This window comes from Aquila chrysaetos, chromosome 12 (assembly GCF_900496995.4).
Source record: "Aquila chrysaetos chrysaetos chromosome 12, bAquChr1.4, whole genome shotgun sequence".
NCBI lineage: Eukaryota > Metazoa > Chordata > Aves > Accipitriformes > Accipitridae > Aquila > Aquila chrysaetos.
The window spans coordinates 15,199,637-15,221,829 of record NC_044015.1 but is presented as its reverse complement, the minus strand read 5'-3'; positions in this window follow the sequence as shown (position 1 = coordinate 15,221,829).

Genomic DNA, 22,193 nt, shown 5'->3' with positions numbered 1-22,193 from the left:
AATTATACACTACATTTAGGGGTACAAGTTATTTGAAACAAAGAAAGAATGAAAGCAAAAAAAGGAACAACAAGCAACTAACAAAATACTAAGTCTGAAGTATTTTAAATGGCCTTAGAATATGCCTACCTGTTTTAAGTTCTATTTTTTTGTTTGCTTAGCAAAGTGTTCAGTCTCAACAAATGAAATCAGAGGTCAACAAGCAAAGCAGCTGTTTATGTGCTATAAAAAAGGAGGAAACTATTACTGAAACATTTGTTCTAAAACAGCTAATCTGTTACTACTTGTTCATCCGTTGTTTTCATTGTAAATATTAGATTAACAAAATATAAAAAGCAAGATTTGTAATTTCTCAGATAATAAAAAAATCACCTTAGTTCCTTCAGTCCCATACCAGAAATTTTATGAATTCCTATTTACTGTATGTGAAAAAATTGTTTACATAATGAGGAATAAGGAGGGAAACTGATAAAACTATAAAATAACATTAATGATTGCTGTGGTTTAAGCCCAGCCAGTAACAAAACATCATGAAGCCGCTCGCTCACTCCTCCCCCCCCGGCACTGGTGGGATGAGGAGGAGAAAATATAAATAAAAGCTTGTAGGTTGAGGCAAGGACAGGGAGGGATCACCCACTACTTATGGTCATGGGCAAAAGACAGGCTCAACTTGGGGAAGAAACATAATCAATTTAATTTACCACAAATCAAATCAAAACAAGGATAATGACAAGTAAAACCAAACCTTAGAACACCTTCCCCCCCACCCCTTCCTTCTTCCCGGCTCAGCTCCACTCCTGGTTTCCTGTACCTCCTCCCCCCAGCAGTGCAGGGGGACGAGGAATGGGGGTTGGGGTCAGTTCACCACACCTTGTCTCTGCCGCTCCTTCCTCCTCAGGGGGAGGACTCCTCACTCTTCCCCTGTCCCAGCGTGGCGTCCCTCCCACAGGAGACAGTTCTCCACCATGAGTCCTTCCCATGGGCTGCAGTTCTTCACAAACTGCTCCAGCGTGGCTGCTTTCCATAGGGTGCAGTCCTTCAGGCACAGACTGCTCCAGTGCGGACTTTTCCATGGAGTCATGACCGTCTTGGGGGGACATCCCCCTGTTCTGGCGTGGGCTCCTCCTTATGCTGCAGGTGGGCATCTGCTCCCCTGCTCACCTCCATGGGCTGCAGGGGACAGCCTGCTGTCTCACCATGGGCTGCAGGGGCATCATCCTCCTCCGGTGCACCTCCTCCCCGTCCTTCTTCACTGACATCAGTGTCTGCACAGGAGTTTCTCTCACATTCCAATCACCTCCCCCACTGCAGGTTTCCCCTTCTTAAACCTGTTCTCCCAGAAGCGCTACCACTGTCACTGATTGGGTCAGCCTGGGCCAGAGGCGGGTCCGACTTGGAGCTGGGGAAGTTTATAGCAGCTTCTCACAGAAGCCACCCCTGTGGCCCCACCCCCGCTACCAAAAACCCCACCATACAAACCCCAAACAATGATGAAACCTAAAACTTTTACATTTGCCTTTGAAGTCTGCCAGTCTTGTTCTGTGGCTATTGCATGAATGAAGATAAACTTAGTTATGGAAAGAAAAGAAAGGACTTGAGCTGTTTAATCTTCTTATACTGATAATTGCAAGCTGTGATAATTCTTTATACTCTGTGCTTTTATTGCTTTCGTATGACAAGGCTCAGAAAACCCTCAGTATGTTAGTTTAAATACATTCTGCTATTTTTAGAGATTGCTTCTTACATTTTTCCTTGTATTTTACTGATCACCAAATTTGGGGGAAGGTGGAAACGTCATTATTCTCAGACACAGAGTCTCAGACAGTTTTAGTTTTTCTTCCTTGTTATAAGTAATAAACCAAATGGTCATCTAGTGCATATTTCACCGGACAAAATCTGCCAGGCCTTAGAAGGTGATCTTGCTTTCCCCTCTGCATCCCCATTGTTGTGGTTGAAGATTTTGCGTTGCACTGAAGACTAGTGGCTGAGAAAAGTTTATGGCTTAGAGTGGAATAGGGAAGCAAAGTAGTCTTTTTGTAGTCTTGTGGATTTAACATGCTTTATGTCCTGCCTGTTATTGTAAGAAAATGTACTCTGACCTGCTTTTCCCTATGTTTTACCTTCCTTATAATGTGTTTTTAATGTAAAAGCAAGAACTCTGAAGTAAGAGATTTCGGGGCGGGGGGGGGGTATTTAAAAATCTGACTTTGTTAAATAAAGGTGTTCAGACCATTAGCTTCATAGCACTTGTGGCGCTTCATCCAGAGAAGGTCACAAAATCATCTTTCAAGGGGCCTCCAACATGAACAGAGATGTTACTGCAACTAGTGATTTCCTCAGCAACATTTATTTGAATAGTAACCCAAGAAAGTTGAAGACTTCACAATTGCCCATGGAACAGATGTCTTGTAAAGACATGAAAATGTGAAACTTTTTCCTGAGCAACAATGTTAAGCCTTCTCCTCAAATGCAAGAGGTAATAGCATAAGCAAATACATTGCCATTATCCAGATAAAAACCAAGTTCATATCTGCAGGGTTTTCCTGGTAGTTCATAGATTTTCCTTACTACCCTACAAACTCAGGAAACAAAAAAAAGAACACTGTCACTGAAAAATTACTCCTCAGTCAGGGCTTTATTGTATATTCAAACTAGTAAGAAGGAAGGAGAAATTCTCATCCTGGAACAGGAATTATATGGGATGTGATGCACTAAATTTAGTTAAGTATCAACTAAAGTCAACTGAAAATCAGTTTTGCAAAAGGTATTCTTCTTCCATAGTTTTAAACTTTCAGTGAGGTTGGATGAAACAGTAATTAAGAATAAGTATTATGAAGAGATGACGGAGAGAAAAGCAAAAGAAATTTTTTGTGGGATCAAGGACTGTAATTATTGTAGGATTTGGAGATGGAGATTCAATCTTGTTTCTTGTGCACCACAGTGAAAATTAACAGCATAATTCTTCCACTATTTTCATCTTCATTTGTTCCTTCTTATGTTTTATTTATCACAGGAGAGGTCAGTAGAGGCTTAAACGATAGTGCCTTGGCTACTTTTAAAGCAAGCTTTATTGTAGGGGTTCATTGCATCTCAACTGAAGATATCACTGTTACTCTAATTTATAAAGACATTATAAAATGTCTCTATGAATGCAATCTTTAAATCCTTCCTATATTCTGAACTTTAAATTTTACTCTTGTAAAGCATCCTTTCATGTGAATGGAAGATCAGAACATGACAAGTTCACCCAAATGCACTACAGAAGCATATTAGATGGATGTTTTGTTTGCAATCACAAGGAAAAGTTACTGTTGACATTAAGTTCAAAAGTCTCACCAGGACATAAAAAGAAGTTTTATATGTCTTATTAACTTGCTTTTATATCCATATTTTTAGATTAGAATCAGAGCTGGGGCTTTTTGTATTAAAGAAAAATAAATAAATTAGTCTAAAGCTGGAGTTAGAAGTCTTTGTTCATAAATCTAAAGGAATCCTTATGATATTTGTTTACCCTGGAGACATCGAAAGTTGCCAGAGTAGAAAGAAGCACTGAAGAAAGGGACCATTCAGAAAGGCTGAGTGATGAGAGATTACTTCCAAGTATTCACTTCATCTCTTTTGAGTAGCAGGTCTGATGATTTTTTTCTATTGCTAGAGGTACCTTGTACCCAGTTTTTATTTTTCATGTTTTTGTAAAACAAAGCTCTGAAGTTTGGGATCTGATGTGTTTTTTGGTATGCTCACTTTGAAGCAAAAAACTTAACCAATTGAAATATGCAATAAACACATGAACATTGAAAAGCAGATAAAAAGCCCTTAAAGCAAATTTCAAAAGCTGTTAAAGGGGTCACAGAACTGATGTAAGTGCCAAAATTGGTCATTCCAGAAGCACGTGGATCTGAGTTAACAAATTTTATAAATCTGAACAAAGCAGGAAAGGAAGAGAAATATGTATTTTTATAATATAGGTGTGTATGTCATTCAATGTCTTGTCCTGTGGAGCACCTGCTTCTTATGTGCTAGATAGTTGTTTGGAACAGTGTCAGAGAGACCTCATGACAAATTGGATTTGCAGCACTGTGCAAACACTGAACACAATATGTGGCTCAGAAGCTCTATCACTGAAAAAGCATGCAGTTGAAAACTCCCACTTAACATGAATACAAACAGAGAACCTTCATCTGTACAGCACCTGCAAAGTGTTTAATTATGTTCCAGTACTGCACTGCAGCTGATGGAGAGTTACAGCTGTATTTGCTGCTGTACATCCTTTTGGGATGGGTGTAGAAGGGTGATACAGTCTGCAGTTGCTTAAAATCAGCAGCCAATTTGCCATCTGTCTTTCAGTCAGAGTGTGACCTACTCCAAGTGCATCCAAAATCTGACCTTAAGTGAACATGACAAATAGTGGACAATGCTCTTGGCAGTAGCTGCACTCTGAGACTTCAGCCAACAGACACAGCAGTTTGTGCAGCAGTCTCTGGGTTCCACTTCGGGAACTTCTGGATCAAAGGACCCTCTTCGCCCACGTCTTTACCACCAATGATGGGGCCTAGGCCCCCCGGAGCCATGGTTGGAGGACTGCAACTGGGGGAGTGACAAGCTCCAAGCTGACTTTGAACTTGTACAGTATTTGCTGCTGCAGTTGAATGCAAATAAGTCTATAGGGCCCAGTGGGACTCATCCCAGGGTACTGAAAGAGTTGGCCGATATTATTGTGAGACCTCTCTCCTTTGTTTATCAATGGTCTTGGGAATCTGGAGAGGTCCCAGTTGACTGGAAGCTAGCAAATGCTATTCCAATTTTTAAGAAGGGCAAGAAAGAAGACCCTGGTAATTATAGGCCTGTCAGTCTCACTCCAATGCCTGGTAAAATTACGGAGATTATTCTGGGAGTTATTGAAAAACACTTGAAAAACAACGCAGCCATTGATCAAACAAACATGGATTCACGAAGAGGAAGTAATGCCTTACTAATTACTATCCTTTTATGACAAGGTTACCCACCTAGTGGACAAAGGGAAGGCAGTGGATGTGATTTTTTATTTTAGCAAAACTTTTGATACCATCTCTAATAGTATCCCTCTGGACAAAATGTCCAGCTTACAGCTAGACATACACAAAACAATGAGTGAACAATTGGCTGAGAGGTTGGGTAAATGAGTAAAAAGTAAATGCGGTAACATCTGGCTGGCAGTAGTGGTGTTCCCCAGGGTTCAATTTTAGGGCCAGTTGTCTCCAATGTTTTTATCCAACCTGAACACTGGTGTTGAGTGCACACTAAGTAACTTTGCTGACAATACTAGATTAGGAGGAGCCATTGATTCCTTCAGGGGTAGAAAGGCCTTACGGAGAGATCTTGATAGATTAGAGCACTGGGCAATCACCAACCATATGAAATTTAACAAGGACAAAAGGCAGATTTGGCACCTGGGATGATGTAATCCTGGATGTACATACAGACTGAGGGACCAGAGGCCAGAACGCTGCCCTGCAGAAATGGATCTGGGGACTTTGGTTGATGCTAAGCTCGGTATGAGTAAACAATGTGCCCTGGCGGCCAAAAGGGGCAAATGTATCCTGGGGTGCATTAGGCACAGTATAGCCAACCAGTCAAAAGAAGTGGTTGTTCCAGTCTGACCTCATTGCTGTCTACAACTTCCTTGTGAGGGGGAGCAGAGAAGGAGTTGCTGGTCTCTTCTTTCTGGTGTCCAATGATAGGATGCGAGGAAATGCCTTAAAGCTTTGTCAGGGGAAGTTCGGATTGGACATTAGGAGAAAGTTATTCACTGAGAGGGTAGAATTGGAACACTGGGACAAGCTCCCCAGGGAAGTGGTCATGGCCCCAAGAGCACTGGTGTTCAAGAAGCATTTAGACAGTTCTCTTGGATATATAGTTTAAATTTTAGTTGCCTTGTGTGGAGTCAGGATTTGGACTCAATTATCCTCATGGGTCTCTTCCAACTGAGGATATTCTAGGGTTCTAGGATTCTATGATATTCTGGGAAAAGGATCATTGAGGAATGCCTGGGAGCCCTCTGAGAAACTTGAGGGTGACTGCTGCTGCCAGGTAAAGACAAGGTAGGTGGAGTCACAAAGATGTGGGCCAGAGGAAGTTCTAGCACCCTCTGATGAGTGTGGTCAACTGCCCTTGACCCAGGGGCCTGGAGCCCTCGTTGCAGCTGTCTGCTGATAAGAGACGGTCCAGCACCCTTTTAGCCAGTGCTTGGGAAACGCCTGTTGCATTAAAGTGTAAAGAACTTTGGCAGAAAATAAACCCCCTTGCATTCCAGCTTATCCTCAGATCTCAGAGGGGCTGGGGGTGGCTATGTTTAATTTCTGAGTGATGTCCAATTCAACGCTGTAAGTCCAGTCGCATCCAATATGTTGAACTATCACGATGACTGATGCACTCAATAGCATACTGCACTCTCAGCTTAGCCAAGTTCAACTCACTAGAATTAGCAGACTTAGGGAGTTTGGTTGCATTAACGAACTATTAGGACTAGATTAAAGAGCAGCGCAGTTTATTAAAGCAACAGTACAGGTTCTTTTGGCTTGCCGGTGATAAATACCCTGTCTGCAAAGCATATGCAGATAATAATGCAGTTGACTACAAGCACACTAAATTATGGAAAAACTCTATAAAGATTTCTAAGTTTCCTGGGGAAGCACTCGGTATGACTGAGGGGTCGAATCTCATCCAATAGGCATCCCTATGTGCGGAAGAGAGGTTCAGCCGGTTGACTGATCCCAGAAGTCGGTGATGTCCTCCTGACTTGTCTATGATGGTGTCTTCCTTAGCATTCCTCCTGTCTTAAGCCCTTTTATATTTTCCTATTTTTTAGGTGCAGCTTGAGTGACTCTAGTCATACATATCTTTACTTTGATTGGTATAAAGTTCTCTTTCTTTGCTTTTCAAGTCATATTCTAGAGAAAATTCAGAGCACATGCTCAGTGAGGGGTGGTTGCACCTTGGAGGCAGATAGCTTTTGGGATGGAAGTGTGTTTTGGTATTATCATGATGACCTAATGAGCAAAGTTCACCCAAAGGACATGGTGTTGCATGTCAGTACCCCAGAACTGGGCACATGTGATATAAATAAGAAGTAGTGCAGTAGGTTGACAGAACTCCCATTATTTTACCTCCTTGCTTCAGTGGATTCAATGTAGGGACCTACCATTCTTGTTCCTATCATTCCAGTTCCCTATCCCTGGGATAACAGAGCCTGGCCGTGTCATGTCCACTCCGCTCCACCCTCCATGTTACTTTTCAGAGTCAGCACACAAAGCTTCCCTGGTGTTGCTAACATATAAGGTTACAGGTTATGCTGCTTAGGGAATTATTATGGAACTGAGTCCTTACTTGTCCACTCCATTCCACCCTGGAGGTTCACCTTCCCTTAAGGGGGGGGGGTGTCATGTCGATAAGTCACCTCCAGCAATCATTCCACAAGGCCTATGTAAAAGTCAGACCCAGAGTGCAGCCAATGTACATCAGTTTTATCAACATTCTTCTTATATCAAACTCAAAACATAGCACTATTCCAGCTACTAGGAAGACAATTAACTCTGTCCCAGCTGAAACCAGGACAGCAATGAAGTACCTACAAGGCACCATTGTAGAGAAATATCCCAAACCCTTTCTGGGAAATCAGCATACTGAGATGCATCTATGAAGTGACTGTATGCTGATATACACAATATGGGGAATAAACACGATGACTCAGAGATCTTCATGCAGTTGCAGGGTTAGGATCTTACTGTGATCACGGAGACATGGTGAGATGGCTCCCATGACTGGAGTGTTGCAATGAAGGGACTCAGGCTTTTTAGAAAGGGCAGGATGGGAAGAGCAGGAGGGGGAGTTACTGTTTGTGAGAGCAGCTGGAGTGCATGGAGCTTTGCCTGTGGATGGATGAGGAGCCATCTGAGAGCTTATGGGTTAGGATTAAAGAGAGGAAAGGTAAAGGTGACATTATAGTGGGTGTCTGCTATAGGCTAGCTGACCGGGAAGAACAAGTGGATGAGGCCCTCCACAGACAGATGGGAGCAGACTCATGTTTGCAGGCACTGGTCCTCATGGGGGACATCAACTACCCCCATATCTGCAGGAGGCACAACATAGCAGGGCATAAACAATCCAGGAGGTTCCTGGAGTGCACTGAAGACAACTTCCTCGCCCAAGTGATAGAGGAGCTGTGGTGGGTTGACCCTGGCTGGATGCCAGGTGCCCACCAAAGCCATTCTATCACCCCCTCTCCTTGGCTGGACAGGGGAGAGAAAATATAACAAAGGGCTCGTGGGTCTAGTTAAGGACAGGAGAGATCACTCACCAATTACCGTCACGGGCAAAACAGACTCAACTTGGGGAATTAACTCACTTTATTACCAATCAACCAGAGTAGGGTAATGAGAAATAAAACCAAATCTCAAAACACTTTCCCTCCACCCCCTCCTTTTTCCCAGGCACAGCTTCACTCCTGGATTCTCTACCTACCCCCCACAGTGGCGCAGCAGGACAGGGAACGGGGTTTACAGTCAGTTCATCACACATTATCTCTGCCGCTTCATCCTCCTTAGGGGCAGGACTCATCACACTCTTCCCCTGCTCCAGCATGGGGTCCCTCCCACAGGAGACAGTCCTCCACAAACTTCTCCAACGTGGGTCCTTCCCATGGGCTGCAGTTCTTCATAAACTGCTCCAGTGTCGGTCCCTTCCATGGCATGCAGTCCTTCAGGAGCACACTGCTCCAGCGTGGGTCCCCCACGGGGTCACAAGTCCTGCCAGAAAACCTGCTCCGTGGGCTCCTGTCTCCACAGATCTGCAGGTCCTGCCAGAAGCCTGCTCCAGCGTGGGCTTCCCATGGTGTCACAGCCTCCTTTGGGCACCCACTTGCTCCGGCATGGGGTCCTCCATGGGCTGCAGGTGGATATCTGCTCCACCGTGGACCTCCATGGGCTGGAGGGGGACAGCTTGCCTCACCATGGTCTTCCCCACGGGCTGCAGGGGAATCTCTACTCTGGCACCTGGAGCACCTCCTCCCCCTCCTTCTTCACTGACCTGGGGGTCTGCAGGGTTGTTTCTCTTACATGTTCTCACTCCTCTCTCCGGCTGCTGTTTCTGTGTACCCCGCAACTTTTTTTTCCTTCTTAAATATGTTATCCCAGAGGCACTACCACCACTATCGCTGATTGTCTCGGCCTTGGCCAGCGGCGGGTCTGTCTTAGAGCCAGCTGGTATTGGCTCTGTCAAACACAGGGGAAGCTTCCAGCAGCTTCTCACTGAAGCCACCCCTGTAACCTCACCGCTACCAAAACCTTGCCACACAAACCCAATACAGAAGCCAACAAGGAGAGGTGCTCTGCTCGACCTCTGTATTGGGTTTGTGTGACAAGGTTTTGGCAGCAAGGGGCGCTACAGGGGTGGCTTCTGTCAGAATATGCCAGAAGCTGCCCCCATGTCCAATAGAGCTAGTTCCAGCCAGCTCCAAGATGGACCAGCCACTGACCAAAGCTGAATCAATCAGCAATGGTGGTAGCACCTCTATGATAACATATTCAAAAAGGGGTAAAAACCTCTATGTAACAGCAGATGGGAGAGAGGAATGAGAATATGTGGGAGAAACAGCCCTGCAAACACTAAGCTCTGTGAAGAAGGAGGGGGAGGAGGTGTTCCAGGTGCCAGAGCAGAGATTCCCCTGCAGCCCGTGATGAAGACCATGGTGACGCAGGTTGTAACTCTGCATCCCATGGCAGTCCACGGTGGGGCAGATATCCACACTGCAGCCCATGAAGGACCCCACACCACAGCAGGTGGATGTGCCCCAAAGGAGGTTGTGACCCTATGGAGACCCTGTGCTGGCGCTGGCTTCTGGCAGGACCTGTGACCCAGTGGGGACACATGCTGGAGCAGTTAATTCCTGAAGGACTGTACCCTATGGGAAGGACCCATGCTAGTGTAGTTCATGAAGAACTGCAGCCCATGGGAAGGTCCCACACTGGACAAGTTTATGGATGAATGTCACCTGTGGGTGGGACCCCATGCTGGAGCAGGGAGAGAGTGTAAGGAAGAAGGAGTGGCAGACACATTGTCTCCCATGAGGTACTCCTAGATAAGCTGGTAAAGACTGGGCTGGATGAGCAGATAGTGAGGTGGATTGAAAACTGGCTGAAAGACTGCATCCAGAGGGTGATGATCAGTGGCATGGAGTCTAGTTGGAGGCCAGTAACTAGCAGTGTACCCCAGGGGTCGATAGTGAGTCCAGTCCTGTTTAACATCTTCACTAATGATCTGGCTGAGGGGGCAGATGCTGCATCCTCAGCAAGTTTGCAGATGACACGAAACTGGGAGGAGTGGCTGATGTGCCAGGGAGTCATGCTGCCATCTAGAGGCACCTCAACAGACTGGAGAAATGGGCTGACAGGAACTTCATGAAGTTCAACAAGGGGAAGTCCAAAGACGTGCCCCTGGGGAGGAAAAACTCCAGGCACCAGGACATGCTGGGGGCCACCCAGCTGGAAGGCAGCTTGACAGAAAAAGGGTTCCCAGTGGACAGCAAGTTTATCATGAACCAGTAATGTGCTCTTGCTGCAAAGAAGGCTGATGATATCCTGGGCTGTATTAGGCAAAGTATTGCCAGCAGGTCAAGGGAGGTAATCCTTCTTTTGGACTTGGCACTGGTAAGGCCCTGTCTCTAATACTGTGTCCAGTTTAGGGCTCCTCAGTACAAGAGAGACCTAGATATTGTGTGAGCAGGGCCAGGCAGGATGCAGGAGCAACCTCAAAACCACAAATTAAATGCAAAGAGTAAATTTATTTTCATTACCTTGCAAACTGGGGGACCCCTGAAAGAGCACCTGGGCAGAGGCACACAAGCAGGGATGCAGGCACTGTGGAGCTCAGTCTATGCTAGAGGATCACCAAACCTGTTGTTTTCACCTGTATTTCAGGGACTCACACAGACATAATTTACGACTGTGCTTTGATCTTTCCCACAGCACGGCAGAAATCTCAAGCATGTTTGATAGGGTGCCTCTAAGTCTACCACAAGCCTGTTATTTAAACATAGAAGTTCTACACAAGGCCAAACAACAATTAGTATGATATATGTGGGTTTTGACATCCCAGCTGCAAGTCACTTGAGTGTGTTCACAATCCTCCTCACCAATCTTCTATTATTTTCCCACAGACATATTGGAGAGAGTCCAATGAAGGAACCTGAAGGGGCTGGACGATCTCTCCTATGAGGAAAGGCTGAGAGCGCTTTAGAATAGAATAGAATAGAATAGAATAGAATAGAATAGAATAGAATAGAATAGAATATTTCAATTGGAAGGGACCTACAACAACCATCTAGTCTAACTGCCTGACCACTTCAGGGCTGACCAAAAGGTAAAGCAAATTATTAAGGGCATTGTCCAAATACTTCTTAAACACTGACAGGCATGGGGCACTGACCACCTCTACAGGAAGCCTGTTCCAGTGTTTGACCATCCTCTCGGTAATGAAATTCTTCTTAATGTCAAGCTAGGACTGGTCAGCCTGGAGATCATCCACCAAGGTATATAACCTTTTAAAGACAGGGTGTAAAGAAGATGGCTCTTTTCAGTGGTGCCCAGTGAAAGGACAAGAGGCAATGGGCATAAACTGAAATACAGGAGGTTCCATCGGACCATCAGGAAAAATGGAAACATGTTTTTACTGTGAGGGTGACCAAGCACTGGCACAGTTTGCTCAGAGAGGTCGTGGAGCGTCTATCCTTGGAGATATTAAAAAACCATCTGGACATAGTCCTGCACAGCCAGCTCTATGTGGCCTTGCTTGAGCACGACAGGTTGTACTAGGTGACCTCCAGAGGTCCAAAGCCATTTTGATTCTGTATCCTTCCTGCATGGGGTAACCAGTAATTTCACCAAATTCCTCTTTCTTTGGGACTTTCCTGGACTCATCTTCATGCTTCCAAACTTAACTTACTCTAAATAAATTCTGTAAGTTAAAACTACTTTAAATTCTTCTACCTTTCCTGGGGATTTCTTAGTTCCTGCAGTGTATGAATCCATCTGTCAAGCTCTTAAACTGAACTGCAAGAGCTATGTCTTGTCTTCAGTTCATCTGAGGATTAAACATTTTAAACCATCATATTGAAATTTAAGGAAGTTTTGCTATCATCATTCTTATCCTACCTCCTAAACTTGTGAATTTCACTTCTTGGTGAGTTGAAAACAAAGATGGACAAGGTTGAGGAGCAAGCTCCTTTCTTGGGATGTAAATAATTGAATAAATAGCATAGAAAACTAAATCATCTCCATTACGTGTGAATGATTGGGTCTCCAGCAGATATTCTAATTTACTGCCTGCATGTCTTAAGTATAAAAATATATTGAGAATTTATATTGAAATATCTCAGCTGGTATTTCTTTAAGGAGAATAGATGAAGTAAGGAAAAAGTAACATGTTAGATGATAAGTTGCATAAGAAATTTCCAGAAATTATCTGCACTTGAGCACTCTGCCTCCCAGCTGTTCTTCACATATGAAGCACCAGTTAAAATTACACTGAATAAATAGCCCAATGTTTCTAAAGGCTTTTCATTCCTTTCAGTGTCTTACAGGTTGCTGTGCTAACACATCAAGTCATTATGCAAATTAAGAAATACAGCATGAAAGAAAAGGCTTTTGGCACAAATTTCATTTTGTCACGTTTTTCTGTTTCTGAAGTGTCCACACTTCTGGATATTTTATTTATAAAAGTGTTGTGCAGTATGTGTCACTTCTCCGTGATATTTTTTAAAGAGCTGAATATCCCGTATCTCTCAAAACTCATAAATCACAACATTTTTGAAGTTGTTTCATTTAAACATTCAGTAAATTAATCTCATTTTGGCAGTTTGTGACTCTGCTCATACTAATTTGCCTACTGCCTACAAAATGAGGTTTTGTTCCAGAAATATTTAAACTGGGAAAGTCAAAAGTTAAAAAAATACTTACTATTTTACAGTAAGGCATATTATTTCTTCAAGTAATTTTGGACACTATTTTTTCTTGAACAAAATTTATCTTATACACAAATTATCCTTAAACAAACAGAAGAAATGTGACATAATATGAACAAATATAAATGTTTAAATTTAACAATATCTCATCACAGTTCATTACCCTTTCTACGTCAGAAAAAGTGGAGGATTTGCAATGGAAACCATCTATTCAGGGGGGCTTTAACATGACATTTGTAGCTCAGTCATCTACAATTCTATCACATATAAATATAAACTACCAGGCAGATTTACAGATTTATATACTAAGTACCGTCATATATATCCTCTAATGTTTAGCAGATATAGAGAGTCCAGGCATCAGATACTGACTACTGAGCACAGATGTTTGGGCTGAAACAGAACCACTTTTGGTTTTTGGATTCATGTTCTGAGAGTTCACTCCCTGCAGTTCACTCACTGGTATGCTTACAATTACTTTATAATCAGAGGACCTCATTCTCCTCTAAATTCTCAGAAAACAAATGAGTGGATCTTCAAGGAGGTTCTCGCTTAGTAAATTGCAATTTCTTCTCCCAGAAGTGACAAAATTCCTCAGTTACTTTGTAAGGCAGCTAATGCCCTAAAAATCTATCCAAGAACATGGACACTCTTGGATGTCTTGTGGCTCTGCAACAGTCCCTTTAAAAAAAAAAAAAAAAAAATCATGAAAAGGGTATTGGTATCATCTACTGCATTGGACAAAGTATTGCCAGCAGGTTGAGGGAGGGGATACTTCCCATCTTCTCAGCACTGGTGAGACCACACCTGGAATACTGTGTCCAGTTCTGGGCTCCCCAGTACAAGAGAGATATGGACATTCTGAACACAGTTCAACGAAGGGCCATGAAGATGATGAAGGGACTGGAGCACCTCACATATGAAGAAATGCTGAGAGAGCTGGGACTGTTCAGCCTGGAGATGAGAAGGCTCAGGGGGATCTTACCAATGTATATAAATAGCTGAAGGGAGGGTGCAAAGAGGATGGAGTCAGCCTATTTTCAGTGGTGCCCAGTAAGAGGACAAGAGACAATGCGCACAAACTAAAACATAGGAGGTTCTGTCTGAACATCAGGAAGCACTTTTTTACCATGAGGGTGACCAAGCACTGGAATAGGTTGCCTAGAGTGGTTGTGGAGTCTCCTTCCTTGGAGATATTCAAAAACCGTTTGGATGTGGTCATACACAACCAGCTCTAAGTATCCTTGTTCGAGCAGGGGGCTTGGACCAGATGACCTCTTGAAGTCACTTCTAACTTAGGTTGAAGACACCCTGTGCAAATTTATGCTGCCTGAAATCTTCCTGGTTTTTGACAGGATCTTCATTCATACATCTCCAAGGTCAGTAACATGGTTGGTCTAATAACATGAAATCTGAAAGCTTGATGCTAGTTACCCTCAGCAAAATGTTTCTGTACAGTTTTACATGGAAGTAACCATTGGTGAGCTTCTCTATGCCAGTGCCAAGATACAGCTGTTTTGCTGCCTCTTCTCTTAATGAAGCAAATTAAAAGTTGTGTCATATCCTGCAAAATTTTCTGTTACACACTCACTGTTTAAATAGTGAGCTATCTAAATTATTCAGATAATATAATGCATAAAATTTAGTATGAATAGACATATTCATTCAAATATACATACTTAGTCTTTTCTCACTCTTATTAAAATGCTGGAGTATACAAGGACAATATAATTAACCAGAAAGAATAAAATTAATTTCTTTCTATACATTCAATAATAATTTACTTATACTTTTTCCCTGGTTAATTTTTAAATGCTTTATATATGAGAGTAGTATTGCAATATTTGGGGATGGGAGTCTTTAACACACCCAAAGATTCCTCAGTTTACATATGCGTCTTTCAAAAATGAGGTGGTTTCTGAAAGAACTGCCTCACAAACCCCTTCTATTAATCTCCTCTTATTTTTTTAAAGTGTGCTCAACAGAATGGATTTTCTTATCCTTTTGTATAAATAAAATTGTAATTTAATTTAAAATATAGAAGTATTTATTAACTATTGATTAAATACCATATAATATCCTGTATTGTATACACATAATTTTATTATTTTTAAATGAATTTTAAAACTCAGTCTATATACAACATGCAAAAAAATCAGAATTTAAAATGGCTGATCTTCTAATTGTGGAGTGTAAAATGTTGCATAAAATAACAGAAATAAAACTTGAAATTATCTGAAAAGAATAACAGGAATATGTGTCTTTCTCTTGAAACTGAGGGGCATTTAAATGTTGTGTTAATATCAAAACACTGACCACATATCTCTAAGTCTGAAAAGGCTCTGCTGAACCTCTGCAATTTTTCATTAGAATGATCCTAGAAAGTCATTATCATAACAGTATGTATTGGGTAAGAAACACTTCCCTACAAAGCTCTTCAATGAGTTATCCAGGAATTAATATAACTTGTTATGTGGCTTTCATGCAATTATTATAAATCAGATGTATTACAAATGTATCTGTGACACCCTCCCTTGTGCTGTGCCCTGATAGTCAAGATCAGATGAGGCAGTTGAGGACCTTCTACAACTTTGAACAGGGGATACCATTTTAAGCAAGCTGCTTTTAATTGATGAAGTCACCTCTCCTGTTAATACTCTAGCACTATCATTTGGGATAATTTTGAAAAATGTTGCCAGCTGAGTTTAATTGCACAAACTTTTACATGACAAAATGTACTAGAGAAGTAATAAGGAAGAAGTGTAGGGTGAGTGAGAGTAAAATGTGCAAAATTTTATCTTTGCTACCACAGTCCTTCAGTGACCACATCTATGAAAATGGTTAAAGTTGTGGCCCCTAGTATTTAAAATTAAGGTCTCTGAAGGCCTCTACAACTGGTGTGAGTCCTTTAACCAAACCTGAACAGTTATTTTTTATTTACTATTGCACTGGTTACAGAAATTTGCTATGAACATTCTCTACAGCTAAAAGGGTAAGTAGAGGCTATATTTAATTTGCAAGACGTTTCACATTAGATTTAAAATTAAATCAGAACTTGCAAACAACAGTTGTACACAATGTTGGTAGCACAGTAAGGGGTTTTGGTTAAATAATTTCTTTATTATTTTCCTAAGAATCTGAGAAAAAAAATGGAAACCTCTTCTCAAAATTCTTCTCAAAACTCCTGTGGATTAATGACAGGCTGAGAGGCCTGAGATAGAAAGAATGAGGCATGTTTAACAGGAAACAAACAAACAAACAAACATGGCAATCATGAATAAAACTGAGAAGAAAAAAAAAATCAGTCTATAAATTACAATCTGTAAACTACATTGCCATATGAATTGATTAACATCATCCACACTCCAGTCAAATAAGTAGTTCCACTGGAGGTCAGAAGGTGACAAAAAATACAGAATCAATGGTAAGTATTCCTCTGATATCAATAGAAACTGTATCCTGTCTGCTTTTATAGGACTGTACTATTAAATTTTTCACGTGTGGTCAGGCAGAGCATAAGTAAAAACGTATTACCTTGAAATTATTTGAAGAAACATACAGTGAAAATCTGGGGGGGAGGTGAAATTTTTCATTAAGTCATTTTTCATAATAGTTGTGTGTAATAGTAGGTGATCAGATGAATTAGGTTTGGAAGAACATGTGATCGTTTCTCAAGAAGTGAAATACAGACCAGTCTACAAAATATGCAGATTCCAAAAATAGTAAAAGAGCAAAGTATGTTGTCCATAGGAAAAGAGGTAGAAGAAAATGCATAGAATGCATAGAATACATAAAATTTGAGCTGTAGTAATTTTCCATGGGAAAATATCCAGTGCTTTGGGAAGAAAGCAAATATCTACTGCTTTTGCTGAAGTTGTGGACCATCTTGTACTACAGAAAATCCTTTGTAGAGAAAAGAAAGATGTTGCGATACAGGGTGTTTCCTCACCCTCATCACTTTCAATACAGAGAGACTATGATTAGCACAGGTCTGAGATTTTCCAAGAAAATTTATTTTCTAGGATGGAATTTCTGGTTGGAAGTAGAGAGACAAGTATGGCCCTAAGTAAGTAACAGCACTATGATCAGTGCATTCACCTGAGATATGAGGGAATGGATGCTTGACTCCCTATCCAGAATTAGACTGAGCAAGAATCTGAGGCTGGTGGTGTACAAGACTTCATAAGGGTATAGCCAGTGGCTCTCAGTATGGATGGAGGGATACATACATGCATTTTCCTTTTTCTCTGTTTTTTTCTTTTAACAAACATTGAGAAGTCTTGGTTTTGTTTGGATGCAAAATAAGATTAAAAACATGCACAGAATTGTTTGAGCATAGCTCCAGACAAGAACTGAATGGAAATTACAGATTATAAGGTCTGTAATTTTAAAATAGTGCAATACAAACAAGAATAGGTGGATGGCAGACAAGAAACTTGTAGAATCCTGAAGACAGTTTAACATATGGAATTTGTATTATCTTCCTAGAGAGGGCATTCACACCATCTCTGTCAGAACACTTGAGCACAGTTTCGATAACCACAAGTTAGAAGCCTGAGTTTTCCATTCAGTCAAAGAGAGTGCTACCAGGTGGTAATTCAGAGCATCTAAGATGGATAAGTAGGGGAGACTTATGTCCCCAGACCTATCAGCTATATCAAAGTTATTTTCTTCTTCAATGTAGAAATAGTCCACAAGTGGAATGCTAAATGACAGTACAATATCTGGGAAGAACAGCAGCCTGAGCGAGACATATGGATTACAGACTTGATTACTTAATGTGGCATGAAAATAATTTTAAGACCATCCAGAATTTCTTACTCTTGCAAATAAATCACCACAGACATGGAAGGCATTAAAAAAACCACACCAGATTTTTAACAGGACATACTTCTGTCTTAGTAATACCTTATCAAATTCAACTACCGTCATCAACCTTTTTCCTCTGAGTAATATGTTAAATGAGGAAATATATTATCAGAAAGCTAGTAGAATTAGCTTCCAGGAAAGTGAAGTACTAAGCAGGGGCTCTTAGAGTGAGTAAAAATATAATCTGTCTGCAACAGCAAAGCTGCATTCACTTTGAAACACTTGGGTAACAGGCAGAAAATGAGGCATTTTGATAATTTCACTCCAAATTGCCTCTTTATACCTTAACCATATTAAAACAGAATTGAACAGTATGCAAACGCAATTTGCTTCCACTGTTAAGATACAGAAAATCAGGAAAAGTTAAGAGAAAATATCCTATTCTTATGGGGAAAAAATTGTAAAAGAAAAAAGCCTAATCATATATGGGATGCCAAACATTTGGTGGAAATGCAGGCATTGTCAAATTGCAATGCTGTTTCTGAAAAATATGAACTATATAGATACAAATATTGGTGAGGAAGGATGATTATTCTCTTTCCCTCAAGCCTAACATTCAGAAGTGAATAAAGATGTGAAATAGCTAGATGAAAAAAGAAAGGAGCAGGAAGGAACATCAGTCTGTGCAAAGCATCATTTTCCCATTGATGCTAGAAAATATGTAGGCATTATTCATACAAAATACTCAAACACAATACACCAAGATCACAAAGCAACAACTCTGAAAGCAACTCTGTCTTCACATCTAAAGTTTTAAAGGTGGGAAAACCAAAACCTACATGTATTTAATTTGAATTCTATGTCAATAAATGACTTGATACTCTGGAACTATATGGCCTCTCTGAAGGCTGCTCTGTTATTTATTTCTTACGGAGCTCTTATGTATATTGTTCTGGAAGAGACAATACAGATAAAACTAAAATATCCTAAGACTAAGCCTCAGCAAGATCATGTTTCCAGGGAATATTTTTTCTGCCAAATGGAATTTAATGAAGTGGCAGATTGTGAATGATATTCTCCAGCGTTCCTGGCCAAGAGCACAGAAATAATTCTCCAGGTGACCAAAGAATATTTTCAACCAGGAACTAAACCAAGATACAGATCACAATTTCCACAGAACCTTCCAGAAGGGCATGAAACCTCATATGATTTGCATTGTTACTGCCACGTCAAAAGTCACGGTTTCCTTGCATTTGGATACCTATCACCATCCATTTACAGATCTGGTGGACTCTCCTCACCATCTTTGAGATGGTTGTATATATAAATAGTGAAGTATGTAGTACGAGATTGACAATTTTTAATTCATACAGGACTCAAATGACTGTGATGACTGTGACCCTGCTCACAGTCTCCCATAAAACTGTGTATTTGAAATAAAATACCATCTCATAACATATAAATTAGATCACTGGAAAAATTAAATCTGCAAACCAAACAGTAACTATACAGAGATACTATTACTTTTCACCATTGTTGGAATGGGATCTAAGCTAAAATATTGTGCAGAATCTTCCCAGAATACTTTCTGTGGCTGCTTCCTCAAAGGTGACTAAAATATTTTTAAACTTACTAAAGCCAGGTTGTATTAAAATATCTAAATCTTACCGAAGGAGAAACTTAAAGATGTTAGGCAAGATAGGACAAAAATGAAAAGGGCTTATAAACAGCTTTTCTCCTGTAAACTTTGTCCTTGTGAGACCGGGCTTTTCTTCCACACTTTTTTTCTGCTAACTCAATGTCTTTCTGAGATGCATCAGTCTTTGCCCTGTTTCTGTTAATTGCCAGGAGGTTTCTTCTGTCAACTCTAAGCCGCAATGGTCCTCACTTCATGTTCTTTCCACAGGAGCCAAACATTCTCAGCACCTTGTCTTACTTTTATTTGCCCAGGTTCACGAACTTCTAAAGCTAATCCTCAAGCATGGTCAGTGTTTGTCCCATGAATCTCCTCCTTCTCCCCACCACCCATCAGGGTTCTGTGTCACTTATTAACTTTTAAAAGAATTCAGCTGTATCACTAAGAACATACAAACAGAGCAAAGTCCGTGTATTACAGTCTATGACTATCACAGAATAGATAAAGTGTCAGCTTCAAAATTACAAGCCTCAACAGTAGCAAAATTTTCTTCAGCTGTTGAAGTTGTAAAGCACAGTTTCCTAGGTGTCTGCCAGTAGGTTGAGCTCATTGTTTTGCTTTCTGTGTTTTAAGAATGATTTTGCTGAAGTCCACAATCAAGACTTAGACAAAGACACTATTTTAATAAAACTTTGTCATAAGGAGTACACAATTTTAGTAACTTTACACACCTGATTAAAACAGCATATTGGATAGCTATGTGAAATCCATACGCTTGGTTATACATTGTTTATGCTAAGCATTTTCAGACAGAAAATATGAAGTATCGACCTGATACACAATAATTAAGGCATTTCAGTCAGCAATAGAAAAACACACTAAATGCATAGTATAAGCATCACTGTGATTTGATGTCACAAGCTATGGGCTGCTAAGTCTGTCTGCAAAATATATGCAGCTGGAGGATTGCTGTAAATGCGTACTATAGCCAGTAAATTCATCTTATGGATACATTGTACACTAGCAGTGTAAGTTTTTTAAAAAAAACCAACCTAACTGCACAGATTTGAGTTTACTAAGAGACAAAACAATCATTGTTACACAACCATTTCTCCTCTTGTTTGTCCACCCTAATATTTACATACTATCCCTTATATTCATGATGCCTATTTCAACTGTAATTTTTTGACAGTAATTAATTTTTTTCCAAGCTGTTAAGTACCTGTCATATTGTTAGTGCTGTGTAAATAATATATAAGTTAAACGATAATTATCACTATAATAAATAAGAAGAAAATTCATGATATGGCATCAAATTAAAGGTATTTGAGTTAAACAAGGGTGTAAAGATGTTTAACATACAATAACAAGCTCAAGTCATTGTGTGGTATCTTTTCCTTCCTTGTTACTTTTCCTGCCTTTTGCTTTCCTTTCTCTCTCATTTTCTTTTTTCTTTTTTTTTTGTTGCTAACTCTACCTACTTAAAGCACACACTATTTAACATATATTTTTCTATTTTAAGTGTAAAAGAGCATCTCAAATCTGAAACTGTGTAGGATAGACTAGGAAAAAAGTATTAATGCTAATATCAAAAGATTAAAGAATAAACAGTCAACCATTCATAACTGTGATGGGTTGACCCTGGCTGGTTGCCAGGTGCCCACCAAGGCCGTTCTATCACTCCCCCTTCTCAGCTGGACAGGGGAGAGAAAATATAACAAAGAGCTTGTGGGTCGAGATAAGGACAGGAGAGAGATCACTCACCACTTACCGTCATGGGCAAAACAGACTCAAACTTGGGGAAAATTAACTCACTTTATTACAAATCAACCAGAGTAGGGTAATGAGAAATAAAACCAAATCTCAGAACACCTTCCCTCCACCCCTCCCTTCTCCCCAGGCACAACTTCACTCCCGGATTCTCTACCAAACCCCCCCCAGCAGCACAGGGGGACGGGGAATGGGGTTTATGGTCAGTTCATCACACGTTGTTTTCTGCCGCTTCATCCTCCTCAGGGGGAGGACTCATCACACTCTTCCCCTGCTCCAGCGTGGGGTCCCACCCACGGGAGACAGTCCTCCACGAACTTCTCCAACGTGGGTCCTTCCCACGGGCTGCAGTTCTTCACGAACTGCTCCAGCATGGGTCCTTTCCACGGCGTGCAGTCCTTCAGGAGCACACTGCTCCAGCGTGGGTCCCCCACGGGGTCACAAGTCCTGCCAGAAAACCTGCTCTGTGGGCTCCTGTCTCCACAGATCCGCAGGTCCTGCCAGGAGCCTGCTCCAGCGCGGGGTTCCCACGGGGTCACAGCCTCCTTCAGGAACCCACCTGCTCCGGCATGGGGTCCTCCATGGGCTACAGGTGGATATCTGCTCCACCATGGACCTCCATGGGCTGCAGGGGGACAGCCTGCCTCACCACGGTCTTCCCCACGGGCTGCAGGGGAATCTCTGCTCTGGCGCCTGGAGCATCTCCTCCCCCTCCTTCTTCACTGACCTTGGTGTCCGCAGGGTTGTTTCTCTTACATGTTCTCACTCCTCTCTCCGGCTGCCGTATACTGCCTGTCCCAACTTTTTTCCTTCTTAAAAATGTTATCACAGAGGCCTTACCACTATCACTGATTGGCTCGGCCTTGGCCGGCGGCGGGTCCGTCTTAGAGCCAGCTGGTATTGGCTCTCTCTCTCGAATACAGGGGAAGGTTCCAGCAACTTCTTACAGAAGCCACCCCTGTAACACCCCCCCCCGCTACCAAA